Source organism: Eptatretus burgeri, chromosome 10 (genome assembly GCF_056783735.1).
Source record: "Eptatretus burgeri isolate ZD-2024b chromosome 10, Ebu_testis_v1, whole genome shotgun sequence".
Taxonomy (NCBI): Eukaryota; Metazoa; Chordata; class Myxini; order Myxiniformes; family Myxinidae; genus Eptatretus; species Eptatretus burgeri.
The window spans coordinates 44006796-44028318 of record NC_140970.1 but is presented as its reverse complement, the minus strand read 5'-3'; the positions used below and the strand labels follow the sequence as shown (position 1 = coordinate 44028318).

Here is a 21523-nt window from a genome sequence, read left to right as displayed (position 1 = left end):
CAGGTTTTTCGGAGAATCTTTGGTTATTGCTGATCGGACTTTGTGTCCAACGAGTATTTGCTGAGAGAGACTCAAATAAGGTTTTTTTACCTGCATTATCCGTGAGCGACAGATGCAGCTGTATGGATATGTGGCTCATTTGCCTGACAATGATCCTGCTCACCGGATTCTCTCAGTGAGGGAGCCTCGTGAGTGAAGGAGGCCAATGGGCCAACAACGTACCTCGTGGTTGCAGCAGGTTGATCAGCAATACAAGGAGATGAGGATGGGCCAGGCACCTGCCTTGGGGATGGCCAGATAGAGGCCCCTGGAGTCCCGGCGGAAAGTGGATGCAGCGACGCACTGCTCTGGTGCATGTTCCCATACCTGACCTCACTAATATATGTTTATGTATGTATGTACATCTGTATACATATATATATATATATATATATATATATATATATATATATATATATATATATATATATATATATATATATATATTTATATATATACAGGGTGTCTCCAAAAGTCTGGATCCATAGGGAAAGATACACAATTTACACTTAATTTACACTGAACACTCAAAAAAACAATTTATACTGAAGCGTGAGGATGATCACTACGAAGTCGATCAGCAACAGTTCCAGTATCTTTAAAATGTAACACCACTTTGTCGACGAATCTTTGAGTTGGCTTTGGCTTCTCAGGGTGTTTTTCATGATTTATCACAAAGGCCTCCCTCGGCTTATTCCAGAAACGTGTAATAACACCAACTCCACCTTCTCTTGATTGGCATCATGAGCCATCAGGGTTGTTTAATTCCTGAAATGATGTAAAACAGATGTTAGGATTGTGTTTTTTAACTTTTGGAATAAAATGCCTAGATTTACTATGGATAAAGACATCTGGGACACCTTGTATATGTTATATATATATATATATATATATATATATATATATATATATATATATATATATATATATATATATATATATATATATATATATATATATATATATATACAGTGTGTGTGTGTGTGTGTGTGTGTGTGTGTGTGTGTGTGTGTGTGTGTGTGTGTGTGTGTGTGTTTAGCACTACATTTACATTTACATTTTCATCTCTCTCACTCTCTCTCTCTCTCTCACTCTATCTCCGGACGTGGGTGGGCAGTGTTTGCGTCTGGGTGGTGTTTGTATCCAGACATGACCATGCGGTTTTTGTGTCCAGACTGGAGTTTGTCTCCGGATGCGTCTCGGCGGTCTTTGTCTCCAGACATGTCCTGGCGATGTTTATAGTATAACCAGTAGAAAATGAATTTCAGACATTATTTTGATTCGATCTTCAATGTTATTCTATGCAGAGCCATGTTGATGAGACACTTCACCTCACGTCTGCCTTCTCTTCCTCTCACCTCATGCTGCCTGCCCTTCCTCAAACTTCCTCACTCTCCTTCCCTCCTCCCTCCCCAACATCTCCATCTCTCTCTCTCTCTCTCTCTCTCTCTCTCTCTCTCTCTCTCTCTCTCTCTCTCTCTCTCTCTCTCTCTCTCTCTCTCTCTCTCTCTCTCTCCCTCTCTCTCTCCCTCTCTTCCCCCTCATAGTATTCCTTTCAGCGAAGTGACGGGTGGTATTTACTCGTGTATGTATATATGTATGTGTATATGTATATGTATATATGTACATATGCACATGTACATGTCTATGTATATGTATATATGTATGTGTAAATGTATATGTATATATTGTTGCGGTTCTTGGAACCGCATGTATCCAACATATAGTGGTCCCAAGACAGTTATTCCATTATTATACGTGTAGATAGTCCCTTCCCTTTTGTCTAGCGGGACAACAGGGGCGTGCGTTGCAAGGATCTCATAGCTCGGTTTGCTTCCATCATTTCTTCTTCCTTTCATTTCTCACGTCATTTCTACTCCTTTCTGATTATTCCGGAGGTAAATCTGAGCCACGTACGCCCTTCACTGTGAGATGGGTCCTCAGCAAAGATGGGCTCGACACGTTTGTCGATCCACCTGCGGAGCCCGACACCTCGATTGGGCCTTGTCTGGTGAACAGGTCAGGCCTGGATTTGTATGCTGGACCTCGAGAGAAATCAGCTGAAACCCATCGTCGATCTAACGGTCTTGTGCCGTCGACATTGCACGGGGCCAGAATGCGCTGAGGAGGGCGTGCACACGCGGTGCCTTGAGAAGAAAGACCATGGCGCCGCCATCTTGCCACGCGGCGTGTTCGAGCTTGGGCTTGAATCCGTGGACATTGGCTTGTTACGAGCGACATTCGTGCTTTTGACACTTTCCTCTCATCCATGAAACATCACCAAGTACTCTGTCTTGTCTGCATGCTGTCTGTCTGTCTTGTTTGCATGTTGTTTAAGGCATATCTCGGTAGGGACCCCCTCAAAACCTGTAATCCGTAGTTCCCTAGTTTCGAACGGGTTAAAGATTGTTAATAAAAACATTGTCGTGAATATTTTGCTTGTGTTGTGATCCCCGATGTTCCCCAATAAATCTGGTTGGTTCGTATGAAGTTGCCGCTATGGATTAATTTGTGTCGCGTCGAGGAACGATCCGTTAGATTGGCATATAAAATCAAAATGGTTACAGACTGTCAGAAAACGCTCGGCATCTGACAAAACCACTCTGTAACTGGGGTTCTATTTCCCAAACTGGTAAGGTTCAGGATTACGTTGGTATCGCGATTGAAGACACGTGACCCGAGGCCTGTGCTGAGCCAGCCAGCGTTATAAACCCCGGAGACGGCCGGAGTGGGTTGAGAATCCTTCCGTCCCCAGACCGTCACAATATGTAATGCTTAATGAACGAACACACACACACACACACACACACACACACACACACACACACACACACACACACACACACACACACACACACACATACACACACACACACACACACACACAAAACTGATGTCAGAACAGCTGTACACACAACGACACAACAGAGTTTGTAAAGGAATCTGCTGGCACATCTGCAAAAACTTTGATGTCCCAGTTCCAGAAAATTTGTGGGAACATGAACCAAAAGTAATCACTGAAAACGTGGAAGTACCTCCTTCTCACGTACGACCTAATGATCCCATCGAGCGTGAACATCGAAAACAAAGCGTTGTGACCAGATATCACACTTAGGTACAAAAAAAGAGAAAATGGCATTGCTGATTGAAGTGTTAATAGCAGTGATTTTTGGACTAAACAATGCAGAACTCAAGAAAATGACCAAACACCAAGTCCTCATGAATGAAGTGAGAAGATCCTGGAAGCTTAAGAATGCCAAAGTTGTACCAGTGATAGCTGGACCCACAGGATTGATGATAAAGAACCTCACAGAGGTATTAAACATAGGGACAGTACCCCTGGGAGCTCACCTGGTAGTGGATGGATAAGTTCACCAGGCAACCACAGGTTGGCATGGATAACCCACAAAATATATAATGGAGAAGAAAGTAAATACCTATGGATTTTTTTTTTTAATGCCATGAACAAACCTTGGTAGATCACGGGTGATAAAGGTTGTGGTCAAGTTTCATTGAAATTGTATGTGTAGTTTCTGAGAAATTGCAAGTATTTGTGGACGGATGGACGGACGATGTGCCATCACATAAGCTCCCCAGAACTACTTTACAGGTGAGCTAAAAACCATCCCTGGGAATATTATTTCCCATCCCTGGGAGAGAGGTGAGGGATTCCAGCAGATGTAAAGCCCAGTTTATCGTCCATCCGAGAGATGTTATGGTGATGAATCACCCGGCCTGTGAAACACCGGGAGGACAGTTTTGAGCTGGGTTGGAATTTGAATCCAGGCTACACAGAGTGAGCATGCATACCTCTCAGCTTTCCTGCCTTAATGTGGCGATTCCTTATTTCAGAACTGAAAATATAATTTTCTCATTGTGATCATATAATTTTAATTTGCCTTCCTACCTCCAGTGTAGAACCATGGTATCGCAATTGAAAACTGAAGAACACGCCAAGTGGCTTCACCACGCAATGCATGAAACGTTTGAAGAAACTTTTGAAAGCGAAACGTTTAATTTATATTTGTATTTATCTATGCCAAAATGACAGGTTGTACAATGGAAGAACAAAAACGGGAGAAGTCGTGGAAAATAAAATTTCAAATTTTTAGTGAGGCAGTCACCGCTTGTTGCACCACAGAACAGCACGTGGCCAATGCAGGCGAGTAGCCCTGAACTTTGTTCAAGTCGATCTGTTTTCAGTATTCCGTGAAAGTGCAAATATTGTAGAGCGCTGGCTTAAGCACTGCAACAAAACAGTTGATAAGAAACGGTCCCTTGGCACACAATTGGCATTCACTGAACTGTCATATTAAACACATACCTCCCTGAGATGCCTGAGATGTCAAATATGTCCAAATTGGACAAAGGAACACTTTTCTAGGAGTCAGAACTGCTTGCAAGTTCGATTCCGGAGCTTAAATTTTGTAATTCTCCTGAGTTGAAGAGATACTCGTGGTGATTGCATGTGCAGAAATGAAATAAAGCAACGAATGCTGACGTCTCTGCGTGTTTATAAGCATTGTAATGTACCCAGCAATTCGTAGCTATGATGAACTGGCATTCAATAATATGAGTGAGGAAAGTGAAAAAAAAACTTTATTGTTAAGAAGGCCTGTTAAGACCTGTTACACTTCAAGGCAAGGTTGAGCAAGCCAAAAAACATGGCGGCTTCAGACCCCAGCAAGGTTACCTAGGATATGCCTTAAGACCCCAGAGAGTGAGGTGGCCGAGGATCGCCTGATGAAGGATATAATTAAATAAGGCTGTTAATTATCTTCAAAAGGGGTGTTTTAATTAACCCAATTTTCACTCTTGCATTTCCTTGGAGTTTTCTTCGTGTGCATGTAAAGTTTCAGGCTGCTAGGTTTTATGGTTTTAGAGTTATGGAGGAGACACACACACATGCACACACGCATGCACACACACTGAAATTTATTATTATACTGCAGATAAGCATAACTCTATCTTTAGAACTCTTATTTTGGGAAAAATGCTGGTTTTTGACATCCTTCAGGAACGTATCTCCTATTTATAACATTATTCATTTGGGAAAACTTGTTTTTCAACAAGCTGATTCGCGATACACTGGGATTTTCAGGAACGCATCCCGAGCGTATGTTGGGGTATTACTGTTCTGCAAAACAGAACGATTTTGAAAGTGGTAAAAAGGCGATTTGTGTTCGAGAGTGTTCATGTATATAATTCCATTGAAATAAAATAGACTTCGAAGGTTATCGAAAAATGCCGGAATTTGCCGGTGTTTTATACACCACCTCATTGAACATGTTGCATTAGTTATTCATGTCTGTTGTTTGTGTCCTTTATGACATCCTTAAAAAACAGTAAATTTCCTGTTTGGAATGATATTCAATTTTGTTTCACAGACAGACAGAGTAAAAACTTTATCTCACTGCTCTCTGCCCATGCACGATCGGGCCAAATTCAGAGTCACTGCTAAACTACAGGTGTGTTTTCGATTAATGTTTCTAATTAATATTCAAAATATACCATTTAATTGAAATCAAGTTGTTCCTCGATCATAAACTGACGCTTGTGGACAGACATACAGAAGTGAACCAATTGCTTAACCCTGCTTATTGCTTCGTGCGAATGGAGTAACAACGTTGACTGTCATTAATACAACTGAATGTGGGTGAGAAGAAACCAAGTTTGTCATTTTTTAGTTATTGTAAAACCAGACTTGGTTGCATAATGGTTAGAGGGTCTGCTCTTTGCCGACCCTGGCCGAGTCATACCAAAGTCTTTATAAAAATGGAACTTGCTACTTCCTTCCTCGATGTTTGCATTGGAATCATCAGAAGGAACCCAAACAAGCAAAACACAAAAGATGAAGTCAGCAGGAGGAACCTGGATAGGATTTGCATTTCAACTGCTACTGCTGTACCCTCAAACCCATCCAGATACAGACAAGTGAGCCTTTGTCAAAAAACAAATATCAAAAAGAACCCACATCAAAAAAATAATAACAATTCTGGCTGCCAGACCATGTGTCTGATCAAGTCGAAATTTAAAATATGTATTCCCCATCACCACTGGATCATAATTGTGAAGTTTCATGTCGATTGATTAAGCGGTTCCAAAGAAAACATTATTTAATATTTTTCCGCAATCCAATATGGCTGCCAAACCAAGTAACCTATCAATTATTCCTTAATAAACTTGTACACCCATGGCTTGGGGAACATTTGTGTGAAGTTTCCCTTCAATCTGTCCAGCCGTTTTGAAGAAGATTTTTATGATCTGAAGGATAAATCCAATATGGCTGCCAAACTATGTGACCTATGATGTCATCTGTGAGAACCTTTTGTTCCTCATGGATAGGCGGTCATACGTGTAAAATTTCGCTGCGATTTGTTCAGCTACTTCAGAGAAGAAGATTTTGAAGGTTTTTCTTTTAAAACAATATGGCTGCTGAATCACGTGTCTGATGACATCATCATATTTTTTTCTGTGGATCATTTCATCCCGAGATGATTCTCAAATTTTTTCATACTCATCAGATGTGGCGTTCAACATATGCAATTATGACGTCATAACGAAGGCACCAAGACATCGTTAAAAATATCACTCTTATTCCCCATGAGGTGTACTTGCAATGTGTCATTTCAATTTTTTCCTTGGTGCAGTTTCAGAGATTGAGGTACAAAGTTTTTAAGCTTCTCCAACATGGCCGCCACACCACGTGAGTTATGATGTCATAATTATGATTAAAACATTCTACATGAGTAGTCGCACCAATGGTGAAAATTTTGTCTCAATCCGACAAGCAGTTGCAGAGAAAAACACAAACAAACAAACAAACAAACAAACAAACTGACCCAAACGCAATACCCTCTCCTTCGGCGAGGGTAAATAAATATATATGAGCAGCTCACATAAAGTGTTATATTGAGCTCATCAACTGCATTTACAAAATAAATCTAATTGATGACCAATTGTCAGGTGTGTTTATCATTAACATCAGGGTCAGGAATCATCAATCATCATCAGGGTCATCAGGAAAAAAGTGAATAATTATAAAAAAAACGTGCATGTAAATAAAAATTTATTTTAATATGAAGCCATGGGCATTAGATAAAATTATTCGGTCAGTAGACATATCTTATATGAGGCAATATTTAGAAAAAAATTAAGATCCTAAACCACAAGCCACATGGTCAAACCAGGGGACAAATTTGGTCCATTTTAGAGCCTTCGGAGGCAATGGCTTATGGAAAAACTTTTATAATTCATCACCTCACTGTATTATTCCAACAAAAAATGTATCTATGGATAGATAGTGACCCTATAATCACTGTGTCATGAGGAAAAAATTCTAAGTTGTTCTATATTTTTAGGAGGGCTACTATAGTTTCACCTTATTTTAGCTTGTTTTGGCCCAAAAGCCATTTTTAGCTTCCTATAGAGTGAGAAATATGCATCCCAGAGACTATCTGATGCCATAATTGAAAAATTTGGATGCCAATTAGTAAATATTTGCAATATTAACTTTCTAGAGGAGTCCATTAAAAAATTATAAGCCCCTGAATTTGACAAAAAATGCGTTTTTCACATTTGGCATTTTTAGGGCCAAATTTCAAAGGTCTCTAGAGATAGATATTTTTTTAATCTATGAGGAATTGAAAGCTAACCTTTTGCATGGTGGATAGAGCCATATAGATCTACATTTAAGAATTTTTCCAACAAAATCTGAGGTGACCTGGGGAGGTTTTTGAAATTTAGGTGAGTTGGCACGGAATGACCCATCAGGTATTCCTCTATGCGCATCCATAAAGCTCATGGCCAACTTTTTGGATTGAAAAATGACAATTTTCAGAGAAGATGGCCATTGAATTGTGTTTCTGCATAAAGAAGGAAAAACATTGAGTGATATAGCTCACATCACTCAATTTTCAAGGTGTGGTATCTGAAGCACAAATAATAAGTACAAAAAAACACCATCTGTAATTGACAAACCCAAGAACTGGAAGATCCAAAAAGATATCTATCAAGGATGAGCAATACCTGAAGATAATATCGTTGAGGAATATAAAGAAGACAAGCATTGAATTAACAACGGAACTGGAAGAAGGCTTAGTTGTCATTGTCCATCCATTAAAAGGACAAAGGCCACTTTTGAAGTGAGAAAACTTCTGTTAAGAAAGTAGAACAAGACAAAGGCTAAAAGATGGTGCTTTGGATAGACGAGTCAAAGTATCAGTTATTTGGATTTAATCAGAGACAGTATGTGAGAGGACAAAAACTGAAACTTATAAAGAGCCTTGCTTGAAGCCAACAATTGCGCATGGAGGAGATTCAATTCAGGTTTGGGGTGTATATCCTCAAATGGTGTTGGAACATTGCTGGAAATTGATGGTATATTGACTGCACCAAGGTACAAACAAACTATAATCCACCATGCAATCACCGGTAGTGCAAGTCTTATTGGTCCAAACGTCATCTTACAGCAAGATAATGATCCAAAACACTCAGCTGGAATATTTAAAATGCATTTGCAAAAGAAAGAGGAACATGGAGTCCTTCATTGCATGGAATGGCCCCCTAAAAGCCAGGATTTCAATATCATTGAAGCTGTATGGACTTACTTTGACAAAGAAGAAGTAAAAAACAATCCCAGCCACATGGATGATCTTTAGAGGGGTTTTGAAGAATTGTGGAACACCATTTTACAAGAGCTTACAACAAAATTATTTGAAAGTGTCCCGAGAAGAATTTCAATGGTTTTGAAGAAAAATGTGGACATTCATGGTGAGTATATATCAAGGTATATTGTGTATAAAGTTGGTTACTTTAATAAGATTTTCTTTATCATGAAGGTGTATTTGCATTGAACACAAAGTTTTGTTTACTTATCCATCAGAGGAGAATAATGCAAAAAGTCGAAGACTTTTGCACAGCAGGGTGTATTCTGATTCGGATGAACCATACTCTGTGACAGAGGGTCGGTGCTGCCAAAGCAGTTTCTTGGCAAGGGTTATACTGAGTGGTTGCCATTGCCTTCTCAACAGTAGTAATGGCAGGAATTTGGAATTTGGCCATGGTGCTGGCAAGAGGTTGCCGACTCTTCGTGAAGGATACCATGGAATTTATAACATCCACCAACTAATGCCGGCAAACAGGATGCCCAGTATAATGTGCACTTAAAGGTCCCCTGACATGCAAAAGTACTGAAATTTCATTTATATATGTCCAAGAGGAGTTTTTCATCGTGATTTCAGATCTGACAATGTTTTTTTCACAATACTCATTCTGTAAAATGTATAATTAAAAAAACAAACCTCTTCGGGAATGCCCCTAAAAATTCTCCTGAAAGGGGCGTAACCCACATGACGTCAACTACAGGATTACAAAGGCTGCATGTTAATTAGTCGGGTTGGTGGTCTACGTGATTCTATTGGCTTGCTGTGTGTTTCCACATTTGATTGGTCGACTCAATCGCTTCGTTCATTTGTGCTTTAAAAAAAATCGAACATTTGGTTTTGAATAATGGATGACATGGACTTTCACTTGTCTGGTAACGACAGTGAGTGTGAGAGAAATGAAGGATTTTAGTCTGAATCACATGGAGAATTGTGGGATGACATTGTCGCGGGAGGTGAAGTTCAGGCAGCTGGAAATGAAGTACGGCCTAAGCAGTTCGAGCCTGAAGCAGGACAAGCAGAGGAAAATGGCAATGAAATTCCCAGAGTTCATGATGATCGGGAGGACATCGAAGGAAGACTCGGAAATAACAACTGGTTAGACTAAATCCTATTCGTCATTCAATAATGTAAATTGGACTTGCATACTGCTTGATATCAGAAATATTTTAGTGAGGTGACGTGAACAGCGCAGCGGACATGTTTCTCCGCGGCGAATTAATCACAAGCAAGGCCGGCGCATGTCATCGGCCGTGTCTCTCCGCGCATAAAACGAAGCAATCTCGCTGTCCGGATACGATGAAAACTTGTGTGCAGAACACACCTTGTGACACAATTGTCTCGAGTAGTCCGATAAATCTGACGTTCTGTTGCATTTTTATTTATTTTATTCCTACTGTCGTCATGTAGCACCAGTAGAAAACAATGAAGAAAAGAGAATAATAAATAAAAGTTACAGCACGTCAGATTTATCGGCCTAGTGCCCTAGTCAGACAGACGACGGATTTATCAGACTAGTCTAGAGTCTAGACTCTAGAGATCTCGAGTCAATCCACTCTGTGCGAGTTTCTGTATGTGACGTCGATGCTGCGATTCGCTGAAGTCAACTTTTTTTAGGGGCGGGGCATAGCAAGTTGTGAAAAGCACAATAAATGATTGAAATATTGCTCTAATTATCCCATTTTTATAAAAAAAAAAAAAAACGGGTAATTTCTTCACCAGGAAGGTCAAGTTAATATATAAATGACCAGAAAGTTTTGCATGTCAGGGGACCTTTAAGGGAAGGCACACACATTGATGAATCACCCTGCCTGTGAAACACCGGGATAATAGTTTATAGCTGGGCCGGGATTTGAGCCGAGGGAACCGAGGCTCGATGGCTTAGAGGCGAATGCGCATATCTCTCGGGCCAAGGCCATTCTGTCAGTATATATATATATATATATATATATATATATATATATATATATATATATATATATATATATATATATATATATATATATATATATATATATATATATATATATATATATATATATATACATATTGTTGCGAATTTGCGCCCGCCGGCGTGCGAACGGCCACGTAACTCGAATCGCGGCACGTCGCCCACCGGACGGACAATTCTGTCGTGACCCTCTCGGACCAACGCCGGGAGCTAGTCACGGGTGGGCCTTTCGACCTCACCACAATCGTGCCAATCGACCACCCGCGTAGGATAGGGTTGTTCGCCAAACTCGACCTACCTCAGTACCCACGCGGATGGTAAACCGGGCGATCGTACCTCGCCACATGTCGACTCCGGACACGAGCCGCTTGGGCGGCCCGTTCCGTACTATTGGGATAACCGAGCGGTGTTATCGTCGACCTGGACGGTTCAGATTAATTACCGGGATGTTGCACCCACTACGAACCCCTTACGTGATGCAAGATGGAGATTCAAATGGAGAAAAGACAAAGCGAAACGGGCACAGTTCAACAAGCAAGCATTTTATTACGTGACACATGGAAAGCACGTATATACAGCCATACACAAAAAGCAAAGGCAAGAAGAAAACAGTTGACACCGACCTAACGCGTACACACAGCAACACTTAAACAGTTTTACTTCACAGACGGCGCCAACACACATTTACACAAAAGCAAAGGAAGGAAGCCACCCTCACAGACAAGGAGGCAGACAGGCCCGTAGGCCAAATGTGTGCGGGACCTAGAGGAGCGGCCAGGTCCGCGAGACCGGGGAGGTCTTACCCGCGTCCTCGTGACGCGTTGGCGGGCAAGCCGCAAAATGTCCGCGCCGCTTTGCCCCGACTCCGTGCCCCTGGCGTGCTCGTTGGCACCACGTTTGGGGTGGGGGAGGAACTATCTTTGCACTATCTCAGCATGGGCGGAAGGGGAAATTGTTGATGCCCTGGGGGAGAGGAGTGGCTGGCTGGCTTGGGTCCCACGACGAGACGAGCGGTCCCCCACACCGCAACCTCATCGCCGACCGCCGTCCTCCTTGCCTCGGACCCGAGCTTCCTTGTTCCGACCAGCCGCCTGCAGCTCCACCGTGCGCACTCCACCTCTTCCAGCTCAACTCTGAACTCTGCTCCCCAACGCTCAACGCTCCACGCTCCACGCTTCTCTCACAACCAACTCCCCACTTCCACATTCTCCTTCAGTTCCACACTCTCCTTCAGTTCCACACTCTCCTTCAGTTCCACACTCTCCTTCAGTTCCACACTCTCCTCGCGAGTCGCCTTCTGCTCGCACATTTATAGCTCTCAGGAGGCGCCGATATGCAAATTCCCGGATCAGAACGCGATTGGAGGCGGGGCCACACCGCCCCCCAAGTCAGCCATTGGTCGGGCAAAAATGGGCGTGAACCTCCCCTGATCCTAAAATTTGCATACACGCGCCTGGAGGCGGAGCCAAGCCGCCTCGCGCTTGCCCATTGGACGGAGGAGAAGTGGGCGTGAAGCATTCCTGATCCGCGGATCGACGCGTTCGGCCTCCATGGCCGAACGGCTCCGGGAACACGACGTTTGGTGTTGACTGGTGGTGTTTGGGAATGACCATAGAAGCGATGATGTGGGATGAAGTTGTGAAGGTAAAGGTGAAGGTGGTGGTGTTTGCGAATGGTTGTAGATGCGATGATGTGGTGGAGGTGGTGTCGTAATGTGGTTGGCGCTGTGGTGGGGATGGCGTGGTTGTTGAGATGCTGTTTGTTTGAAATAAAAGATAGAACAGAAAAATGGCTAACTCAAAGCGTCGCAGTCTGGATGGATCACATAAATTCCCTCTGTACAACGGGTTTGGGCTAACTACACATGCACCTATGGAGATATCTCACCTGAGGGCCCTTTATGGTGTTATGCGAATTTCCACAACCGTAACAACATATATATATATATACATATACATATATATATATATATATATATATATATATATATATATATATATATATATATGTACGTGTGTGGAAATATGTAAATATGTATATATATATATATATATATATATATATATATATATATATATATATATATATATATGTATATATATACATGTATATATACATATATATATATATATATATATATATATATCTATATATATCTATATATATCTATATATATATATATATATATATAAATATAAATATATATATATATATATATATGTATATATATATCCTGGTGTTGGCGTAGTGGTTAGGGTAGCGGCTTGGGATCCAAAAGGTCCTGAGTTCAAGCCCCGTTAGCCGTTGAATTAATACACACCAGGAGGTTGACTCAGCCTGTCATCCTTCCGAGGTTGGCGAAGTGAGTACCAGTGTACTGCCTGGTGTATGCCACGGTTAGAATAGGTGTACCATATCCCTGTTTCATAAGAGGCGACCAGGGTTGCGTCAGGAAGGGTATCCGGCGTAAAACCTGTGCCAAATCATAACGGATGATCCCCTGTGGCGACCCCTAACGGGAGCAGCCGAAAGAAGAAGATATGTATATGTATGTATGTGTATATATATATATATATATATATATATATATATATATATATATATATATATATATATATATATATATATATACACAGCTCTGGAAAAAAATAAGAGACCATTCCAAAAAAAAATTAAATCAGCATCTCTACATGTATGGCAGCCATTCCATTCCAGTGTCTGTTGAATTCCAACACAGGCACACCTCATTCTACTTAGTGAGGTACTGATTGGGTGATCACCTGAACCGAATCTTATTTAACTTGGAAAAGTATAAAAACCACTGCTGTGGTCATGACTATCCTCTTGCAATGGCATCCTCAAGGACCAGCTGGATGGCAAAAAGTGCTAGTAGTACCTCAAAAGTAATTGGAATCAAAAATAACTATTGACCATGCCAAAAGAGTTGAAAAGAAAAGTTTTGAGTGAGGAAAAGTAGGGTTCAATTCTGGCTTTACTGGCAGAGGGATACAGTGAGCGACACGTTGCTTCCATCCTTAAAATTTCAAAGACGGCGGTTCATAACAACAAGGTCAAGCAGCAGACATTGAGGACAACAAAGCTACAGACTGGCAGAGGGCGGAAACGACTTTCCACTGACCGGGATGACCGCCAACTCATTCGAATGTTACTCAACAACCGCAGGATGACATCAAGTGACCTACAAAAAGAATGGCAAACGGCAGCTGGGGTGAAGTGCACGGCGAGGACGGTTCGAAACAGGCTCCTCGGGGCAGGGCTGAAGTCATGCAAAGCTAGAAAAAAGCCCTTCATCAGTGAGAAGCAAAGAAGAGCCAGGCTGAGGTTTGCAAAAGACCATAAGGATTGGACCGTAGAGGACTGGAGTAAGGTCATCTTCTCTGATGAGTCCAATTTTCAGCTTTACCCAACACCTGGTCGTCTAATGGTTAGACGGAGACCTGGAGAGGCCTACAAGCCACAGTGTCTCGCACCCACTGTGAAATTTGGTGGAGGATCGGTGATGATCTGGGGGTGCTTCAGCAAGGCTGGAATCAGGCAGATTTGTCTTTGTGAAGGACTCATGAATCAAGCCACGTACAAGGTTGTCCTGGAAAAACACTTGCTTCCTTCTGCTCTGACAATGTTCCCCAACTCTGATGATTGGTTTTTCCAGCAGGACAATGCTCCATGCCACACAGCCAGGTCAATCAAGGTGTGGATGGAGGACCATCAGATCAAGACCCTGTCATGGCCAGCCTAATCTCCAGACCTGAACCCCATTGAAAACCTCTGGAATGTGATCAAGAGGAAGATGGATGGTCACAAGCCATCAAACAAAGCCGAGCTGCTTGAATTTTTGCGCCAGGAGTGGCTTAAAGTCACCCAACAGCAATGTGAAAAACTGGTGGAGAGCATGCCAAGACGCATGAAAGCTGTGATTGAAAATCAGGGTTATTCCACAAAATATTGATTTCTGAACTCTTCCTAAGTTAAAACATTAATCTTGTGTTGTTTAAAAATGAATATGAACTTGTTTTGTTTGTATTATTTGAGGTCTGAAAACACTGAATCTTTGTTGTTATTTTGACCAGTTGTCATTTTCTGCAAGATAAATGCTCTAAATGACAATATTTTTATTCGGAATTTGGGAGAAATATTGTCAGTAGTTTATAGAATAAAACAAAAATGTTCATTTTACTCAAACACATACCTACAAGCCGGTAGGCGACATGGCTGCTCGCTCTGGATGGAAAGCTGGCCGACGCGACTAGCCGATATTCATGTACATGCTATCAATCAATTTAGCACAATAAATATGATTGTCACAGCCCTCTTAGTTTGCTCCCAGAAAACCGCATTGTGAAATCTCAGGCATGTTTCCAAAGAGACTCTAACAAATGGCAGCCCTGGTAATTCCATTTATCTATTCGCTAAAGATTATATTTTTTTATATGATGCTGTAAGACATTCTCCTTGGGCACAAAAAAACAGGTCCCTCGGAGGTGTTGATTTTTTTTTTGTACAGTCCACAATAAGTGTACGATGTATGATAAAGTATTTTAGCTGTTGCTAAGCAACGGAGGTGTGCATAGCAACCATTCATTTGTGTGTACACGCTAGCCACATTGTACACATTTCACCCAAGTTTCATCAAAAGCAGACTCTTTCTCTTGGAGATATTCGCAATTAACCGTTTCTGAAATGTTCGACCCGGGGTCCCATATTCGAAAGCACTCGATTCCCAGAAATATTGGTCCTACCTACCAAATTTCATTGGAATCGGTTGAGTGGTTTCGCCCCTAGGCTTGACCAAAGTTTCGCAGACAGACAGACAGACAGACAGATGGAAATGTCCAGAATATGGGTGCTCCAGGAGCAGCCAATAAATAGTAAAACCAGAAAAATTGATAATAATTTTGCAGTGGTGTCTTAATTTTTTTCCAGAGCTGTATATATATATATATATAAATATATGTACACACACACACACACACACACACACACACACACACACTTGATTTACAAAACAAGCAAACATGTTTCGCCCCCAAGGCCTGTTTTTAATCTGTGATCTGTCACACTACGCCTTTCTTTACCAAATATTTCGCAGGAATCGTTTTTTTTTTTTAATCCCACACAAGCTAAATATAGCTTTCCTAAACCACTCACATTCTACTGAAAATCATTTCTACTGAAATGAAACCAACAAAAATCTGATTTGACCCCTATTTAAGGCTCATCTTTTACAAAGGAGGCTCGTGGAACTGCCATGGATATTATAAATCAAGAAGCCTCTACATTAGATCAGATGCGAAATGTGATGACCAACATACACTACTAATTGTGAATGTGCAAAACGTACCTCCCCAAGCTTCCACTCCAGCGGAGATGCACAACAGTACGTGGCTCAGAGGCAAGCACTGAAGAGCTGTCCTGTTACCCCAATAAATGGTAGATTGTGCTCTTTGCAGCTCATCCCTCAGGCCAAAGTTTCTGTTGGACCTCAGACAACAGAGAATCACACAACGTTACTCAATCTCTCAGGAACTAGGCATCATGTTGAAAAGCACAAACAAGTCTGCACTTGTTTCGGTGTTTCGGGAAAAGCATTCAGAGATGCAATGAATAGAGCATGTAGCGTAACAGCATTTTTGGAACACTACTACACCTGTATTCCTGCACCACTCAAGGTGTAAGTACCGCTTGAGTAAAATCACCTAAAGTCTATGATGTCAGCACACACATAAATAATCTAGAATCCAGACTTCATCACTTAAACATCACATGTTCTCCAGTGGGATGGTGTGGAGGGAGCACACAGTCACATACCTTTGGGCTGTCTCGTCCAGGTTAGATTCCAAACTCGACAATAAACTATCGGATTGGTCAGCAAAGTGTCCCATCTTTTGGATGGACGTTAAGCTGGGTATCCAGTCTGAAACCTTTAGTTGGTGGACGTTTGATCCCTGCACGGAGTCTTTTGCGAAGAGTTGGAGAATTATACAAGAGTAGGGCACCATGTACAAATTAAAAATTCCTGTGCATATCACCTTTTGCTGGTTTTTAAAAATACTTTGGCCAAAAGGTTTCTGCGGGCAAGCCCACGATGAGATAGGAATAATTGAGGCAGTTAAAGTAGTAGTAGTGGTAGTAGTAGTTGTGTGCTGTCATACTACCCTTTTTGGTTTGAGTAGTGGTAGTCGTAGTGTACTGCTGTACTATCCTCTTGGGTTTCGTAGGAGTAGTAGTAGTCGTAGTGTGCTGCTGTACTACTCTTTGGTTTGGGTAGTAGTAGTAGTAGTTTGCTGCTGTGCTACCCTTTTTGGTTTGAGTAGTAGTAGTCGTAGTGTGCTGCCTTTTTGGATTGAGTAGTAGTAGTAGTTTGCTGCTGTTTCCCTTTTTGGGTTTAGTAGTAGTAGTAGTCGTAGTGTGCTGCTGAACTACCCTTTTTGGTTTGAGCAGTTGTAGTAGTAGTAGAAGTAGTGTGCTGCTGTACTATCCTTTTTGGCTTTAGTAGTAGTAGTCGTAGTGTGCTGCTGTACTACCCTTTTTGGTTTGAGTAGTAGTAGTTTGCTGCTGTGTTACCCTTTTGGGGTTTAGTAGTCGTAGTGTGCTGCTGAACTACCCTTTTTGGTTTGAGCAGTAGTAGTAGTGGTGTGTTTCTGTACTCCCCTTTTTGGTTTGAGTTGTAGTAGTAGGAGTGGGGTGCTGCTGTACTACCCTTTTTGGTTTGAGTAGTGGTAGTAGTATTGTGCTGCTGTAATTCACGTGATATCACGTGATACCCCACGTGATATCTCGTGTCACGTGAAACCCAATCACGTGATACAGCACAGTAATATCCTTTTTGAGTTTAGTTGGAGTAGTCGTAGTGTGTTGCTGTGCTACCCTTTTTGGTTCGAGTAGTGGTAGTAGTAGTTGTCTGCTGTAATATCCTTTTTGAGTTTAGTAGGAGTAGTTGTATTCGTAGTGTGCTGCTGTGCTACCCTTTTTTGTCCGAGTAGTAGTAGGTGTGTGTCACCATCATATAATTTTTGGTTTAAGTAGTAGTAGTAGTCGTTAGTAGTAGTTGTGGAAAGTGTTTATCATGGTCGTAGTAACAATAATTAAAGCAACGTTATAATGCATTACCAAATGGCTGGTTCAACCGATTGTGCACATTACATAAAGAGAAAACTGTTCCGGGGGGGGGGGATTTTAATTTTCCCACTCAAACACGTAAAGGAAGGGGGGTTTGTGGGTTAAAGCAGGGATATAACGTGGGGGAGAAAGGGGTATCTGAAAAAAAAAAAAACACGTTCGTTCTTAAAAGAGCAGTTTAAACAGTGAACACACAGCAGGATTTAGCACAGCTTGGTTCACTTTGCAGTGAAAACAGAACAGCACAGGACTGCAAAGTGGGATTTTGGTGGAGAAATGACCTACAGGGAGGGGTTCACGGGGTGTCTTGTCTGAGAGTCGCCGCCACCTTCGGCAGCCCAGTGTGAAACCGGCTGGTAAACCCTGCTGAGCTCACACCCTGGAGGTGTTAGCAGGGTTTGAGATGGAGCCCAGTTGGCATACACAGCTAGTCGAGGAAGAACATGCGGGATGACTAAGGGATAATTAAATGTCCCCACGGTCACACCTCGACAACCTTTCTCGGGGGAGGGGGGGGGTCTGAGGCCTAGACGGGATGGGAAACGTGTTAGGGGGGTCTGAGGCCAAGACGGGATGGGAAACGTGTTGGGGGGGGGGGGGTCTGAGGCCAAGACGGGATGGGAAACGTGTTGGGGGGGTCTGAGGCCCAGACGGGATGGGAAACGTGTTAGGGGGGTCTGAGGCCAAGACGGGATGGGAAACGTGTTGGGGGGGGGGGGGTCTGAGGCCCAGACGGGACGGGAAACGTGTTAGGGGGGTCTGAGGCCAAGACGGGATGGGAAACGTGTTGGGGGGTCTGAGGCCAAGACGGGATGGGAAACGTGTTGGGGGGGGGGGTCTGAGGCCTAGACGGGATGGGAAACGTGTTAAGAGAGGGGGTCTGAGGCCTAGACGGGACGGGAAACGTGTTAAGAGAGGGGGGGTCTGAGGCTAGACGGGATGGGAAACGTGTTAAGAGAGGGGGGGTCTGAGGATAGACGGGACGGGAAACGTGTTAAGAGAGGGGGGGTCTGAGGCTAGACGGGATGGGAAACGTGTTAAGAGAGGGGGGGTCTGAGGATAGACGGGACGGGAAACGTGTTAAGACAAAAAAAATCACCAATGACTCCTCGACGAGTCCTGGGTTCGGAACCTCATAATTTCAACTTTCAATCACATGAATATTAAACTCCTTCCTTGCTTCGTCCTGAAGAGCGTTAAAGAGTCTGTGGCTCATGGTTTAAACGGATAGAGCAGGAAAAACAACGACCATAGGTTGGCACCCATGGCGCAGGTTTTGAAGGGCCTAATGGCCTCCTGCGTTGAAATTCCATGCAAGTGAACTCATATTATTGAAATTATTCCATGCTGACGCCTGCCCCAGTACTAGTAGGCCTTCTGTGTGTGGCAAGCCGGACGTATCCTCACTGCTGGCTTGTCTGCTCTGTACTCCAGACCAAGCCCATGGATATTGACATTCCATTACAAAATTGTCCTGCTGGTGCTTTGTAGGAAACGCTTGGCCACCATGAGTATCCTGTCCTCCATTCCTTTGAGCTGACTGCTGCTTGGTCGAGCACGAGGGGTTCAATACTTGATACCCCGCGCACGCGAAGCGAAAAGCGGGGTTCAGCAATAATTGGTTCACTTTGTTTGGTGGTCGCTAGACTACCCTTAGTCTCAGGTTTACCGTCTGTCTGTATATCTGTTGGGTGGTCGCTAGACTACCCTTGTCTCAGGTTTTCCGTCTGTCTGTATGTCTGTTGGGTGGTCGCTAGACTACCCTTAGTCTCAGGTTTGCCGTCTGTCTGTATATCTGTTGGGTGGTCGTTTGACTACCCTTAGTCTCAGGTTTTCCGTCTGTCTGTATGTCTGTTGGGTGGTCGCTAGACTACCCTTAGTCTCAGGTTTTCCGTCTGTCTGTATGTATGTAATGGTCAACCGATTTTGATGAAACTTGACTCGTAGGTTCATACCAGGATCTCGTTGTATGCTTTTGAGCACCGTTGCTATGGACGCTACCGTTGCCTAGCAACGGGACTTTGAAATTTTTGAAAAAATCCGAAAATATTTTTACATATATTTTTTTCGAAAATCAAAAATCGCTTTCAGCGCTTTTATGCGCACTATAATAAACCTCTTTGTCAAAAAATTTCAGCCAGGTCCGTCAAAAACTGTATGACTAGTATGCAATTATATTACTATACGCTTTCACCCGAACGTTCGCGTTGGGATTCCCTAACGTAGGGTTCGGGAATCGAACACAAATGATGAATGGACAGTTGCTCGTCATGTTCCTATATGGAACAACGAACGGAAAAAATGCCATCTGATGTGTTCTCTTATCTACATATTTCAAATTTGCCTTAGTTTAGCGACCACCCACGTCGCCTACCGGCTTGTTACTTACGAAATCTAAAGATTTCGGAAGTCTATTGATGCCGTCCGTTTCTGTTTGTTTGTTTGTTTGTAGGCACGATAACTCGAGAACGGAAGAAGCTCCCAATCTCAAATTACACCACGTGATTCAGGAGGGTGATGGCTAGTGCTGATTAGATTTTTGTCAAAATCGGTCAAAGGTCAAGGTCACAGCAAGGTCAAATATTCGATTTTTGATGGTTTGGTACAGATAACTCGAGAACGGAAGAAGCTACCAATGTCAAATTACACCACGTGATTCAGGAGGGTGGTGGCTAGCGCTGATTATATTTTGGTCAAAATCGGTCAAAGGTCAAGGTCACAGTGAGGTCAAATATTCGATTTTGATGGTTTGGTACAGATAACTTGAGAACGGAAGAAGCTACCAATGTCAAATTACACCACGTGATTCAGGAGGGTGGTGGCTAGCGCTGATTATATTTTGGTCAAAATCGGTCAAAGGTCAAGGTCACAGTGAGGTCAAATATTCGATTTTGATGGTTTGGTACAGATAACTCGAGAACGGAAGAAGCTACCAATGTCAAATTACACCACGTCATTCAGGAGGGTGGTGGCTAGTGCTGATTAGATTTTGGTCAAAATCGGTCAAAGGTCAAGGTCACAGTGAGGTCAAATATTCGATTTTGATGGTTTGGTACAGATAACTCGAGAACGGAAGAAGCTACCAATGTCAAATTACACCACGTGATTCAGGAGGGTGGTGGCTAGCGCTGATTATATTTTGGTCAAAATCGGTCAAAGGTCAAGGTCACAGTGAGGTCAAATATTCGATTTTGATGGTTTGGTACAGATAACTCGAGAACGGAAGAAGCTACCAATGTCAAATTACACCACGTCATTCAGGAGGGTGGTGGCTAGTGCTGATTAGATTTTGGTCAAAATCGGTCAAAGGTCAAGGTCACAGTGAGGTCAAATATTCGATTTTGATGGTTTGGTACAGATAACTCGAGAACGGAAGAAGCTACCAATGTCAAATTACACCACGTGATTCAGGAGGGTGGTGGCTAGTGCTGATTAGATTTTGGGCAAAATCGGTCAAAGGTCAAGGTCACAGTGAGGTCAAACATCCAAAACATTCGATTTTTGATGGTTTGGTACAGAATCATCGTAGAAACTTCTGGTTTGCGTCGCTACCTTCTCGAGAGACAGCTTTTATTAGACAAGGTCATAGGTCAAGTTGACGATTTCGTAAGTACCAGTCTATGACTGCTTGTTTGTCTATCTGTTTGTCCGTCCGTCCACAAGCGTCAGTTTATGATCGATGAAATTTCAATTCAATGATATCCTGTATTTTGAACACTCATAGGAAAAC

The 21523-nt window shown here is 42.5% G+C and overlaps 1 long non-coding RNA gene across 1 annotated transcript in view; it reads right to left on the bottom strand.

Annotated features, from left to right (window-relative positions):
- The window catches only part of LOC147018437 (uncharacterized), a 52930-nt gene extending 36805 nt beyond the window's left edge, over nt 1-16125 (bottom strand). Inside the window, exon 1 of the long non-coding RNA XR_015062390.1 lies at nt 16016-16125. This is a non-coding gene — a long non-coding RNA (uncharacterized LOC147018437). The remainder of the gene's footprint in view (nt 1-16015) is intronic.
- Between the last annotated feature and the right edge of the window lie 5398 nt (nt 16126-21523).